The sequence below is a fragment of the Symphalangus syndactylus genome, chromosome 18 (genome assembly GCF_028878055.3).
Source record: "Symphalangus syndactylus isolate Jambi chromosome 18, NHGRI_mSymSyn1-v2.1_pri, whole genome shotgun sequence".
NCBI lineage: Eukaryota > Metazoa > Chordata > Mammalia > Primates > Hylobatidae > Symphalangus > Symphalangus syndactylus.
The window spans coordinates 88,152,587-88,168,071 of NC_072440.2; the positions used below are offsets into that span (position 1 = coordinate 88,152,587).

Sequence of the window (15,485 nt, forward strand, 5' to 3'; positions counted from 1 at the left end):
AAGGAGCATTCCAGGCTGAAGGAGCACCAAATGCCAAGGCACAAAGTGATGAAAAGGCCTGTTGTGTGGAAAGAATGGTGAGAGGTTCCATGTGGCTGGAAAGCAGTACGTGGGAGAGAGTGATCAATGAAAATAGGAAGATGGATAGAGCCAAAATAGAAAAGGCCACTCTCCTTGGAGTCACTCAAAAGACATCAAGCAGTGCTGTGGGGTAGACAGTACTTTTAGAAAACTGTTAAATTAGGATTACAAAAGTAATATACACTCACTTTTATAACTTGGGAAAATAAGTTAGTCATAATTTCACATTAAGTGAAAATTTCTGGGCCCGGCATGGTGGCTCATGCCCGTAATCCCAGCATTTTGGGAGGCTGAAGCTGGCGGATCAGCTGAGGTCAGGAGTTTGAGACCAGCCTGGCCAACATGGCAAAACCCCATCTCTACTAAAAAATACAAAAACAAGCTGGGCGTCATAGTGGGCGCCTGTAATCCTAGCTACTCGGGAGGCTGAGGCACAAGAATCGCTTGAACCTGGGAGGCGGAGGTTGCAGTGAGCTGAGATCACGCCATGGCACTCCACCCTGGGTGACAAGAGCAAAACTCCACCTCAAAAAAAAAAAAAAAAAGATAAAAGAAAGCTCCTGGTGATGGTTTTGAGATTTTCTTCAGGTCTCTTTTGATGCACGTAATATATATGTTTTAACCTTACCTAGATCCTTAATGCATAGAGTTGACATTCCACTATCTTCATTTAGCATGATGCTATGAGACCTTGAATATCTTTAAATTGCTTCAAAAACATTTTAAATCGCTGCATATCATATAAACATAATATTGTTCTTTGTTAGATATTTAGATTATTTCTACTTTTTCACTTCGTAAGTAATATTACAGTTTAGAACTTTTACATAATTCTTTGTATCTCTGATTATTTCCTTAGGTCTGGAAGTGGAATTTCAGGGTCAGAATCTGAGCAACTTTATGGCTCTCTGGAGTTTTTGTTTTGTCTCTTACAAGGAAGGAATTTTACACCATAGCGTGTAACATGCAGTTGAGGGGTTTTTTTGGCGGATGGGAGTTGTATGTAATTCAGCTCTAATTTATCAGCCCCCTCTGCTTGAGGCTGGGTCCGAAACAGTCTTAGTGTTCCAGTGGGTGAAAATGAGAGGAAATACTGCAGACATTTGAACTAGCTGAGTCAGAGATTGGAGAAGCAGGTTACTCTTTAAATTCCAGTTAGTGCTAAATCATGGTGATGTTGGATAGTCACACCTCTGCAGTCCAGAGATGTACAATATAAAGATACTTGTGAGGTTTGCACGACAAGCCAGGAAACGTTTGAGGACTTCTAGCCACAACTCCAAAAGAGGACAGGGATGCCAAGGCCCAAGCTAAACAAAGACTGAGCTATCAATATTTCAGGCTAAAGTTAGGCTGTGTCATCAAAACAGAATGGAGAGGAGAAGAGATATGCAAAGAATGGCTCTCAAGCCTGCAAGACTTGAACATGTGAACATATTGATATGTGTGTAGAAGGAATGTGTAACCACAAAAAAAAAATGGAAGTGGGGCCAGGTGCGATGGCTCATGCCTGTAATCCCAGCACTTGGGAGGCTAAAGCAGGTGGATTGCCTGAGCCCAGGAGTTCGAAATCAGCCTGGTCAACGTAGCAAGATCTTGTCTCTACAAAAAATGAAAAAATAGCTGGGCATGGTGGCACACACCTGTAGTCCCAACTACTCCGGAGGCTGAGGCAGAAGGGTTGCTTGAGCCCAAGAGTTTCAGGTTACACTGAGCTATGATCATGCCACTGTATTCTAGCCTGGGTGACACGGCAAGACTCTATTTCAAAAAAAAAAAAGATCAGCCAGGAAGCTCAGATAAGAGTCACTGGAGTAAATGTTGGTTGGGCCCATTCAAAGTGGGAGGGTCTTTGAGCAAACAATTTAAGTACCCTGGTAGTTTCCAACAATAATTCTTTGACCAAGTGTCCTACGATTCAATTTGACCCTAGCTAACTGGAGTTAGTGCAGACCCCACAGGTTAAGGAACTCAGTTCCCACAAGCCTGTCCCTACTACAGATGCCAAACACGAGTCCCAGGTCCCCAGGCTACCCGCATTACCCACACTTCTGTCTGACCTGGCTACAGATTTGGGGAGGAGTCCCATGACTCACGATAATTTGCTGGAATGACTACAGAACTCATGAAAGGGCTATACTGCACTTACAATTGCAGTTTTCTTGTAAAGGATGCAAGACAGGAATAGCCAAATGGGGATGTATAGGGCGGGGGCACAGAACTTCCACACCCCTCCAGACACATGTGCCTCCCAGCACATGGATGTGTTCACCAGCCCAGAAGCTCTCCAAACCTTGTTGTTCCAGGATTTTTATACGGGCTTCCATTATGTAGGCATAATTGACTGAATCATCGGCTATATGATTGAACTCAATCCCCACTCACTTTTCCTCCCAAGAAGTCAGGGGATGAGGCTAAAAGTTCCAGCCCTCTAATCACAGGGTTGATTCTTCTGGTGACCAGCCCCTGCCCTGAAGCTGTCTAGTACCTACCTCCCATCCCAGAAATGAGTCATCTCATTAGCATGAGTGAAAAAGACGCTCAGATCCCTTAGTAAATTTCAAGAGTTTTAGGAGCTCTCTGCCAGGAACAAGGAACAAAAACCAAATATATTTTTGCTACACCCCATCTGGTCTCAATGGCAAGACTGATACATCTTGATATCTTAGCCAGATTATTAAGCATTCAATTCATCTCTTTTTACTTTTTTGACCTCTATTTTAGGTTCAGGGCTACATGTACAAGTTTGTTACGTAGGTAAACTGCATGTCACAGGGCTTTGTAAAATACACCCGAGCAATAAGCATAGTGACTGATAGGTGTTTTTTCTGATCCCCTCCCTCCTCCCACCCTCCACTCTCAAGTAGGCCCCAGTGTCTGTTGTTTCCCTCCTAGTATCCACGTGTTCTCCTTGTTTAGCTCCCACTTACAAGTGAGAACAGGCAGTATTTGGTTTTCTGTCCCTGTGTTAGTTTGCTAAGGATAATGCCTCTACCTCTATCCATGTTGCTGCAAAGGACATGATCTCATTCTTTTTATGGCTGCATAGTATTCCATGATGTATATATACCACATTTTCTTTATCCTGTCTACCATTGATAGGCATTTAGGTTGATTACATGTCTTTACTATTGTGAATAGGCTGCAGTGGACATATGCATGCATGTGTCTTTATGGTAGAATGATTTTTATTCCTTTGGGTATATACCCAGTAATGGGATTGCTGGATCAAATGGTAATTCTGTTTTAAGTTCACTGAGGAGTTGCCACACTTATTTCTACAATGGCTGAACTAATTTACACTCCCACCAGCACTGTATAAGCATTCTCTTTTCTCCACAACCTCGCCAACATCTATTATTTTTTGACTTTTTAATAATAGCCATTCTGAATGGTGTGAGATGGTATCTCATAGTTTTGATTTGCATTTCTTTAATGGTTAGTGATGTTGAGCATTTTTCATATGCTTTTTGGCTGCATATATGTCTTCTTTTGAAAAGCGTCTGTTCGTGTCCTTTGCCCACTTTTTGATGGGGCTGTTTTTGCTTGTAAATTTGTTTAAGTTCCTTATAGATTCTGGATATTAGACCTTTGTCAGATGTATAGTTTGCAAATATTTTCTCTCAGTAGGTTGTCTGTTTACTCTGTTGATAGTTTCTTTTGCTGTGCAGAAGCTCTTTAATTTAATTACATCCCATTTGTCAATTTTTGTTTTGTTGCAATTGCTTTTGGTGTCTTCATTATGGAATCTTCATCAAGTCCTATGTCCAGAATGGCATGTCCTAGGTTATCTTCCAGGGTTTTTATAGTTTGAGTTTTTACACATAAGTCTTTAATCCATCTTGAGTTGATTTTGTATATGGTGTAAGGAAGGGGTCAAATTTCAATCTTCTGCATGTGGCTAGCCATTTATTCTAGCACCATTTATTGAATAAGGAGTCCTTTCCATTGCTTTTTTTTTTTTTTTTTTTTTTTTTGCCATTACTCTTTTTCTCAACTTTGTTGAAGATCAGATGGTTATAGGTGTATGGCATTATTTCTGGGCTCTCTCTACTGTTCCATTGGTCTATATGTCTGTTTTTGTACCAGTACCATGCTGTTTTGGTTACTGTAGCCCTGTAGTATATAGTTTGAAGTTGGGTAAGGTGATGCCTCCAGCTTTGCTTAGGGTTGCCTTAGCTATTCGAGCTCTTTTTCAGTTCCATATGAATTTTAAAATAGCTTTTTCTTTCTTTTTTTTTTTTTTTGAGACAGAGTCTTGCTCTGTCGCCCAGGTTGGAATGCAGTGGCACAATCTCGGCTCACTGCAAGCTCTGCCTCCCAGGTTCACGCCATTCTCCTGCCTCAGCCTCCCAAGTGGCTGAGACTACAGGCGCCCACCACCACATCCAGCTAATTTTTTGTAGTTTTAGTAGAGACAGGGTTTCACCGTGTTAGCCAGGATGATCTTGATCTCTTGACCTCGTGATCTGCCCGTCTCGGCCTCCCAAAGTGCTGGGATTACAGGCGTGAGCCACTGTGCCCAGCCAATTTGCATATGTTGAACCAACCTTGCATGTGCTGTTGGATTCAGTTTGCTAGCATTTTGTTGAGAATTTGTGCATCTATGTTCATCAAAAATATCAGCCCGAATTTTTCTTTTTTTTTTTGTTTGTTGTTGTGTCTCTGACAGGTTTTGGTATCAGAATGATGCTGGCCTCATAGAATGAGTTGGGGAGGAGTCCCTCCTCCTCAATTTTTTGTAATAGTTTCTGTTGGAATGGTACCAACTTTTCTTTATACATCAGGTAGAATTTGGCTGTGAATCCCTCTGGTCCTGGACCTTTTTTGTTTGTTTGTTTGTTTGTTTTGGTTGGTGGGCTTTTTATTACTAATTCAATTTCAGAACTCATTATTGGTCTGTTCAGGGATTCAGTTTCTTCCTGGTTCAGTCTTAGGAAGTTGTATGTGTCCAGGAATTTATCCACTTCTAGATTTTCTAATTTGTGTGCATAGAGGTATTCAAAGTAGTCTCTAAAGGTTTTTTGTATTTCTGTGGGGCCAATGGTAACCTCCTCTTTGTAATTTCTAATTGTATTTATTTGGATCTTCTCTCGTTTTTTCTTTATTAGTCTAGCTAGTGATCTATCTATCTGATTAATTTCTTTCAAAGAACCGATATCTGGATTTGTTGATCTTTTGTATGGTTTTTGTGTCTCAATTTCCTTTAGTTCAGCTCTGATTTTGGTTATTTTTTGTCTTCCAATAGCTTTGGGGTTGGTTTGCTCATGCATCCCTAGGTCTTCTAGTTGTAATATTAGGTTGTTAATTTGGCATCTGTCTGTTTGATATGGGCATTTAGTGCTATAAACTGCCCTATTAACACTGCCTTAGCTGTGTCCCAGAGATTCTTGTATGTCATATCTTTGTTCTCATTAGTTTCAAAGAATTTTTTTATTTCTGCCTTAATTTCATTATCTACCCAAAAGTCATTTAGGAGCAGGTTGTTTAATTTCCATGTAATTGTATGGTTTCAATGATTTTCTTAGTATTGATTTCTATTTTTATTGCACTGTGGTCTGAGAATGTGGTTGGTATGATTTCAGGTTTTTTTATTTTGCTGAGTATTGTTTTATGTCTGATTGTCTGGTTGATTTTGGAGTATGTGCCATGTTGAAGGGATGGGTTGCCCTTCCACACCTGTGGGTGTTTCTCGTTAGGTGGAATGAGAGACTTGGAAAAGAAAGACACAGAGACAAAGTATAGAGAAAGAAAAAAGGCCCAGGGGACCGGCGTTCAGCATATGGAGGATCCCGCCTGCCTCTGAGTTCCCTTAGTATTTATTGATCATTCTTGGGTGTTTCTCGGAGAGTGGGATGTGTCAGGGTTATGGGATAATAGTGGAGAGAAGGTCAGCAGATAAACACGTGAACAAAGGTCTCTGCATCATAGACAAGGTAAAGAATTAAATGCTGTGCTTTAGATATGCATACACATAAACATCTCAATGCCTTACAGAGCAGTATTGTTGCCCGCACGTCCCACCTCCAGCCCTAAGGCGGTTTTTACCGTATCTCTGTAGATGGAACATACAGTCGGGTTTTATACCGAGACATTCCATTGCCCAGGGACGGGCAGGAGACAGATGCCTTCCTCTTGTCTCAACTGCAAAGAGGCATTCCTTCCTCTTATACTAATCCTCCTCAGCACAGACTCTTTACAGGTGTCAGGCTGGGGGACGGTCAGGTCTTTCCCTTCCCACGAGGCCATATTTCAGACTATCACATGGGGAGAAACCTTGGACAATACCTGGCTTTCCTAGGCAGAGGTCCCTGCGGCCTTCTGCAGTGTTTGTGTCCCTGGGTACTTGAGATTAGGGAGTGGTGATGATTAGGGAGTGGTGATGACTCTTAACGAGCATGCTGCCTTCAAGCATCTGTTTAACAAAGCACATCTTGCACAGCCCTTAATCCATTTAACCCTGAGTTGACACAGCACATGTTTCAGAGAGCACGGGGTTGGGGGTAAGGTTATAGATTAACAGCATCTCAAGGCAGAAGAATTTCTCTTAGTACAGAACAAAATGGAGTCTCCTATGTCTACTTCTTTCTACACAGACATGGTAACAATCTGATCTCTCTTTCTTTTCCCCACACCATGTGGTGATAAGAAGAATGTATATTCTGTTGTTTTTAGGTGGAGTGTTCTGTAGATGTCTATCAGGTTACTTTGGTCAAGTGTTGAGTTCAGGTCCTGAATAGCTTTGTTAATCTTCTGCCTCAATGATCTGTCTAATACTGTCAATGGAGTGTTGAAGTCTCCCATTATTATTGTGTGGGAATCTAAATCTCTTCATAGGTCTCTAAGAATTTGCTTTATGGATCTGGGTGCACCTGTGTTGAGTGTGTATATATTTAGGATAGTTAGGTCTTCTTGTTGAATTGCACCCTTTACTATTATATAATGCCCTGTTTATCTTTTTTTATCTTTGTTAGGTTAAAGTCCATTTTGTCTGAAATTATGATTGCAACCCCTGCTTTTTTTCTGTTTTCTGTTTGCTTTGTAGATTTTTCTCCATCCTTTTATTTTGAGCCTACAGATGTCATTATATGTGAGATGGGTCTCTTGAAGACAGCATAATATTGGGTCTTGCTTTTTTATCCAGCTTGACACTCTGTGCCTTTTGATTGAGATATTTAGCCCATTTACATTCAAGGTTAGTATTGATACGTGCAGATTTGACCCTGTCATCTTGTTGTTTGCTGGTTACTATGCAGACTTGTTTGTGTGGTTGATTTATAGTGTCACTAGTCTGTCTACTTAAGTGTGTTTTTGTAATGGCTAGTCATGGTCTTTCCCTTCCATATTTGGTGCTCCTCTCAGGACTGCTTATAAGGCAGGTCTGGTGGAAAAAAAAATCCCCTCAGCATTTGCTTGTCTGAAAATGATCTTATTTCTCCTTCACATATGAAGCTTAGTTTGGCCAGATATGAAATTCTTGGTTGGAAATTTTCTTCTTTAAGAATGAAATGAGGCCAGGTGAGGTGGCTCATACCTGTAATCCCAGCACTTTGGTAGGCTGAGGCAGGCAGATCACCTGAGGTAAGGAGTTTGAGACCAGCCTGGCCAACACAGCAAAACCCTGTCTCTACTAAAAATACAAAAATTAGCCGGTCATGGTGGCAGGTGTCTGTAATCCCTGCTACTTGGGAGGCTGAGACAGGAGAATTGCTTGAACCCAGGAGGTGGAGGTTGCAGTGAGCTGAGATCGTGCCACTGCACTCCAGCCTGGGCAACAGAGCAAAACTCTATCTCAAAAAAAAAAAAAAAAAATGTTGAATATAGGCCCCCAATCTCTTCTGGCTTTTAGGGTTTCTGCTGAAAGATCTGCTGTTAGCCTGATGGAGTTCCCTTTGTAGGTAACCTGCCCTTTCTCTCTAGCTGCCTTTGACATTTTTTCTTTCATGTAAACTTTGGAGAATCTGATGATTATGTGTCTTGGGGATGGTCTTGAGTAATATCTCTCAGGGATTCTCTGCATTTCCTGGATTTGAATGTTGGCCTCTCTAACAAGGTTCAGGAAATTTTCATGAACATTATCCTAAAATATGTTTTCCAAGTTGCTTTCTTTCTCCCTGTCTCTTTCAGGGATGCCCATGAGTCATAGATTTGATCTCATTACATAATCCCATATTTCTCTGAGGTTTTGTTCATTCTTTTTTATTCTTTTTTCTTTATTCTTGTCTGAATGGGTTATTTCAGAGAGCTAGTCTTCAAGCTCTGGGATTCTTTACTCAGCTTGGTCTATTCTGCTGTTAATACTTGAAGTTACAATGTGCAATTCTTGTAGTGTGTTTTTCAGCTGTATCAGATCAGTTGGGTTCTTTTTTATAGAGGCTATTTCATCTGTCAGCTCCTGTATTGTTTTATTGTGATTGTTAGCTTCCTTGGATTGGGTTTTGAATTCTCCTGAATCTTGATGATCTTCATTCCTATCCATATTCTGAATTCTATTTCTGTTATTTCAGTCATTCCAGCCCAGTTAAGAACCCTTGCTGGGGAACTAGTGTGGCCATTTGGAGGAAAGAAGACACTCTGGCTTTTTGATTTGCCAGAGTTTTTGTGCCAGTTCTTTCTCATTTGTGTGGGCTGATGTTCCTTCAATCTTTGAAGTTGCTGTCCTTGGACGAAATTTTTTGTTTTTGCTTTTTTCTTCTTTGATGCCCTTGGGGGTTTGATTACGGTATAAGGTGGGTTTGGTTAACTGCTTTCAATTCTAGTCCACTCCTAGGTCTTGGAGGAGCCCCTTCCAATTACTGTCTCCCTACTTGCATTTCTTTTTTTGGGTGTTCCGGTCCATGGAGCTCCCTCAGGCAAGGGCCACAGGTGGCAGACAAGCTGTAACCTTGCCAGGTCAGCTCCAATCTGCTGTCTGTGTGCTTCCTGGGGAAATACGAGGTTGCACCTGCCTGCAGAGTTCAGGCAGAAGCAGGACCACTGGATTGGAAACTGCTGGGTGTGGCCCATCTTGCTACAGGAGGCGGGGGTGGGTGGGTGCAGTTGGCTGCCTTGTTGTTTGGGTGTTTCCAGTGCAACAGGAGGCTGCATCCCTTGACAAATTCAGGTAGAAGTAGAGCCACTGGGCCAGAAGCTCTGGCAGGTGTGGTTTGCCTGGCTACCAGTGGCTGGGGTTGGTGGGAATGCCTGCTCTGGTGTCTGTGTGCTTCCTGGGACAACAGAAGGCTGCACTTGTTGGCTGAGTTCACACAGAAGCAGGACTGCTGGGCCAGAAGCTCTAGCAGGCATTGTCCACCTGGCTGTCAGCGGCAAGGGTGGGTGTGATCATATGCCTTGCCATCTGGGTGCTCTTCCTAGGACAACAGGAGGCTGCACCCACCAGCTGAATCCACACAGAAGCAGAGCTGCTGGGCCAGGAGCTCTAGTGGTTCTTACTCGCCTGGCTACCAGTGGTGGGGTAGGTAGAGTCACTCACTCTGCTGTTCGGGTGTTTCCCAGGACAACAGAAAGCGGCACCCTCTAGCTGAGTTCACACAGAAGCAGGGCCATTGGGCTGGAAGCTCTAGCAAGTGTTGCCCACCTGGCTACCAGTGGTGGGTGTAGGTGGAGTGGCTGGCCAAGTTCAGGCTGAAGTGAGATTGCTGGGCTAGAGGCTGGTGTTGAGTCCTGCCCAGCATGGGTGGGTGGAGCAACCTTACTGCTCCCAGGCATGGCAACTGCAGCCTCTACTGGGGCTATGGCGCTAGCTTGTCTGCCCTGGGGCCCAAAGCTTATAGAGGTCCCCTTGGACTCAACAGTTGGCCCCGTAAAACGTCTGAGTGGCTCTCTGCCTCAGTCTAGAAACATAATGGGTGGGTGTGGGGCCCAGTGGGATTCTCCTATTCCCAGTCTTGCACAGGTCCCTGTGGAAAGCATGAATCCCCCTGAGGGCTCTCACTCACTCACCCTGTCCTATGTTGGAGAGGTTCTCCTGGCTCCATGCTGAGCCCAGACAGCTGGTGCCTGGCTTCACTCCTTCCTGCACTCTGTGTTCCTCTACTGCCCTGATGGGTCCCAAAGTGGTTTTTCAGATGATCGGCCTGCAGCTCAGTGTTTGCTAGTCCTTTTGTTTCTTCTCCATAACAGCAGCACACATGAGCCGCCTCTAGTCCACCATCTTGGCCCCACCCCCAATTCATCTCAATCATCCCATCTTGTCTTGAGTCCTGGCTTACCATTTGACATTCCACATAGATTTGCCTGTAGATTTTGGGGTTCAGCCCCCATGCCAATAATTTCTTCTTACAAATTAGCACACTGACTTCTGGATTTGAGAACTCAGTTCTGTGAGCTATAGACCCACGCTCCACATACTGACAGGCAGGGAGTCTGACCTGGACTACAGTGATACTCTGAAGTTCTGCAGGCCTGGTGAAGCCTCTTGGCAGCTCACCCCCTGACCGGCCAGCCTTTTCTAAACACACCCACTGCATTGCTGGGTGCCTAGTGGGAGCCTTTTTCATAAACTTCCTCAAGGCAACAACTGTCTGGAGCCTCCTCTGTAGAGCATTCCAGTTGCCTCCTATAATTCTCATTACAAACTTCCAATTGGGTCCAGCTATGCAGAGAGACCCACACAAGTGACCCTTTGGTGGTAGCTATGCAGCATATGGGGAGGTGCCCAGGAAGCAGGCGATCTTTTGTAACAGGGGTCTCCAAATGAGAGAACTTTGTGTCCTGATGGTTCACAAAGCCATTAGAAGGGGCCCACAGGCATGAATGGATTTAAGGGGTTCCTTTTTCCCAGGTTCTCAACTTCCATACGTACTTTCCTGAAAAGGATCTGCTGTAGTTGAGGACTGATGTCAAAGCTACTTTCTGGCCTCCCTCCCCAGCCTCCCTTCACCCAGTATACAAAAGGGCTCATGCTCACACAGCCATTAGAGCCTTTGAGCCTGGCTTGGAGCAGAACTGTAAGGTGCCAAAGGAAGAGAAAATTTTAAATATTTTAAATTGCATGACCTCTTTCATCCTCCGTTGTTCAAAAATGCATCATATGTGAAGGAGAGTCCCATGAGAGTAAAGCAAAAAAAGTATCAGTGAGAAACAGTGAACACTTCCGTATCATAATTCATCCAGGAAAGGAAGGCTGCATGCCTTGTCCGTCTATACTTCTTAAGGTTCAGAAGCAAAATGATTGTTACAAGGCACATATTAATATGATTATTGAATTAAAAAATGAGAAACTTTTTCTGATAGAAAGTAATTTGATTTGGCTGATTAGTTTAACAGTGAGGACTGCCTTTGCCAATAAGAATGTCACAGATGTTTTCCATAAATGAGTTAAGTCTGCAGCTCCAATATGTTAATGAAAATACATTTATTTTGTTCTTTGGTTTCTTTTTTGAGACAGAGTCTCACTGTGTTGCCCAGGGTGGAGTGCAATGGTGTGATCTCGGCTCACTGCAACCTCAACCTCCAGGGTTCAAGCGATTCTCCTGCCTCAGCCTCCCGAGTAGCTGGGACTACAGGCACCTGCCACCATACCTGGCTAATTTTTGTATTTCTAATAGAAACAGGGTTTCGCCATGTTGGCCAGACTGGTCTTAAACTCCTAACTTCAGCTGATCCACCTGCCTTGGCCTTCCAAAGTGCTGGAATTACAGGCGTGAGCCATCACTCCCGGCCTGAAAATACATTTAAAACGTGATAGGGTAAAAGGATTTGATCCAAAAAATTTAGCAAAAATGTATTAAAATTAACATTTTTACTTCCTGAATCTTTCCTGAGCATATCAATTTAAACAAGGTGCCTCTAAGTGAAAAAATGGCAGATATAATTAATAAGCATTTGATAAGTCTTCAGAAAGCTTTGTTGGTACAATTCCAGAAACTGAGAACTTGAATGACACTTATGACTGAGTAACAGATTGGGTGGCTTCCAAGTCTTTACTTTCAACAAAATTGAAGCAAGATCTAATTAAGTTGTCAGCTAATAGAGCATTGAAAACAACTTTTGATGATAGATCATTATATGGTGTTTATTACATAATTCAGAGGTATTCAAAGAATCGGCGGGCATTCCTATAATGAAATTTCTTTCCCATCTAATTTATGCAAACTAGATTTCTCAGAGCTTGTCTATAAAAATAAAAAATAGGGACCGGGCGCGGTAGCTCACGCCTGTAATCCCAGCACTTTGGGAAGCCAAGGTGGGCAGATCACAAGGTCAAGAGATAGAGACTATCCTGGCTAACACGGTGAAACCCCGTCTCTACTAAAAATACAAAAAATTAGCCAGGCATGGTGGCGGGCACTTGTAGTCCCAGCTACTCAAGAGGCTGAGGTGGAAGAATGGCGTGAATCCGGGAGGCGGAGGTTGCAGTGAGCTGAGATCACGCCACTGCACTCCATCCTGGGCGACAGTGCGAGACTCTGTCTTAAAAAATAATAATGAAATAAAATAAAATAATAAAAACTGGGAAGAGAACTAATTTCGAACTCAGTCCAATTCTAGCGATAAGTAATATTCATCCACATATATAACTATTGGGAAAAATTCAGCCTTACCAACTATCATTAAGAATGTATTTCCAATTACGTTTTATGTTTAATAATTATTATTTAAAATAATACATATTGTTTTGATCAATTGTGGACTAATAATATCATCATAATAAATCCAAAAGAAATTTAACACTTATAGTAGCCCTGTCGTCACAGAAAATAATTCTTTAAATTAATGTCAATTTACATACATATTTTTCCTGCAGATAAGAATGATCAGTAAAGCATAAAATATAGCAGAATATGATTCAATGAAAAAAGTGGAATGAAAATATGAGTAGCAGAAGAAAAATAAGGTTGTAAAACTTTTTTTATTATTATACTTTAAGCTCTAGGGTGCATGTACACAACGTGCAGGTTTGATACATAGGTATACATGTGCCATGTAGGTTTGCTGCACCCATCAACTCATCATTTACATTAGGTATTTCTCATAATGCTATCCCTCCACCAGCCCCCAACCCCCCGACAGGCCTTGGTGTGTGATGTTCCCCACCCTGTGTCCAAGTGATCTCATTGTACAATTCCCACCTATGAGTGAAAACATGCACTATTTAGTTTTCTGGCCTTGTGATAGTTTGCTGAGAATGATGGTTTCCACCTTCATCCATGTCCCTGCAAAGGACATGAACTCATCCTTTTTTATGGCTGCATAGTATTCCATGGTATATATGTGCCACATTTTCTTATTCTAGTCTATCATTGATGGACATTTTGGTTGGTTTCAAGTCTTTGCTATTGTGAATAGTGCCACAATAAACATACATGTGCATATGTCTTTATAGTAGCATGATTTATGATCCTTTGGGTATATACCCAGTAATGAGATTACTGGGTCAAATGATAATTCTAGTTCTAGATCCTTAAGGAATCGCCACACTGTCTTCCACAATGGTTGAACTAATTTACACTCCCACCAACAGTGTAAAAGCGTTCCTGAAATTTGGAGGGTGGAGCCAAGATGGCCGAATAGGAACAGCTTCGGTCTCCAGCTCCCAGCCCCAGCGACACAGAAGACGGGTGATTTCTGCATTTCTGCTTGAGGTACCGGTTTCATCTCACTAGGGAGTGCCTAACAGTGGGTTCAGGACAGTCGGTGAAGCGCACTGTGCGCGAGCCGAAGCAGGGCGAGGCATTGCCTCACTCGGGAAGCGCAAGGGGTCAGGGAGTTCCCTTTCCTAGTCAAAGAAAGGGGAAACAGACGGCACCTGGAATATCGGGTCAGTCCCGTCCTAATACTGCGCTTTTCCGACGGGCCTGGAAAACGGCTCACTGGGAGATTGTGCCCCGCACCTGGCTCGGAGGGTCCTATGCCCACAGAGTCTTGCTGATTGCTAGCACAGCAGTCTGAGATCAAGCTGCAAGGCGGCAACGAGGCTGGGGGAGGGGCGCCCGCCATTGCCCAGGCTTGCTTAGGTAAACAAAGCAGCCAGGAAGCTCGAACTGGGTGGAGCTCACCACAGCTCAAGGAGGCCTGCCTGCCTCTGTAGGCTCCACCTCTGGGGGCAGGGCACAGACAACCAAAAACTCAGCGAGAACCTCCACAGCCTTAAATGTCCCTGTCTGACTGACAGCTTTGAAGAGAGTAGTTGTTCTCCCAGCACGCAGCTGGAGATCTGAGAACGGACCGACTGCCTCCTAAAGTGGGTCCCTCACCCCTGAGCAGCCTAACTGGGAGGCACCCCCCCAGTAGGGACAGACTGACACCTCATTCAACCGGGTACTCCTCTGAGACAAAACTTTCAGAGGAACTATCAGACAGCTGAATTTGTGGTCTCACGAAAATCCGCTGTTCTGCAGCCACCGGTGCTGACACCCAGCCAAACAGGGTCTGGAGTGGACGTCTAGTAAACTCCAACAGACCTGCAGCTGAGGGTCTTGTCTGGTAGAAGGAAAATTAACAAACAGAAAGGACATCCACACCAAAAACCCATCTGTACATCACCATCATCGAAGACAAAAAGTAGACAAAACCACAAAGATGGGGAAAAAACAGACCAAAAAAACTGGAAACTCTAAAAAACAGAGCACCTCTCCTCCTCCAAAGGAACGCAGTTCCTCACCAGCAACGGAACAAAGCTGGATGGAGGATGACTTTGATGAGTTGAGAGAAGAAGGCTTCAGACGATCAAACTACTCTGAGCTACGAGAGGAAATTCAAAACAATAGCAAAGAAGTTAAAAACTTTGAAAAAAAATTAGAAGAATGGATAACTAGAATAACCAATGGAGAGAAGGGCTTAAAGGAGATGATGGAGCTGAAAGCCAAGTTTCGAGAACTACGCGAAGAATGCAGAAGCCTCAGTAGCAGATGCGATCAACTGGAAGAAAGGGTATCGCTGATAGAAGATGAAATGAATGAAATGAAGAGAGAAGGGAAGTTTAGAGAAAAAAGAATAAAAAGAAATGAACAAAGCCTCCAAGAAATTTGGGACTATGTGAAAAGACCAAACCTACGTCTGATTGGTGTACCTGAAAATGATGGGGAGAATGGAACCAAGTTGGAAAACACTCTGCAGGATATTATCCAGGAGAACTTCCCCAATCTAGCAAGGCAGGCCAGCATTCAGATTCAGGAAATACAGAGAACGCCACAAAGATACTCCTCAAGAAGGGCAACTCCAAGACACATAATTGTCAGATTCACCAAAGTTGAAATGAAGGAAAAAATGTTAAGGGCAGCCAGAGAGAAAGGTCGGGTTACCCACAAAGGGAAGCCCATCAGACTAACAGCTGATCTCTCAGCAGAAACTCTACAAGCCAGAAGAGAGTGGGGGCCGATATTCAACATTCTTAAAGAAAAGAATTTTCAACCCAGAATTTCCTATCCCGCCAAACTAAGCTTCATAAGTGAAGGAGAAAT

The 15,485-nt window shown here is 43.2% G+C and overlaps 1 protein-coding gene across 2 annotated transcripts in view; it reads right to left on the reverse strand.

Annotated features, from left to right (window-relative positions):
• The window catches only part of LOC129468325 (protein FAM228B), a 127,519-nt gene that overhangs the window by 87,060 nt on the left and 24,974 nt on the right, over positions 1 to 15,485 (reverse strand). The window lies entirely within an intron of this gene.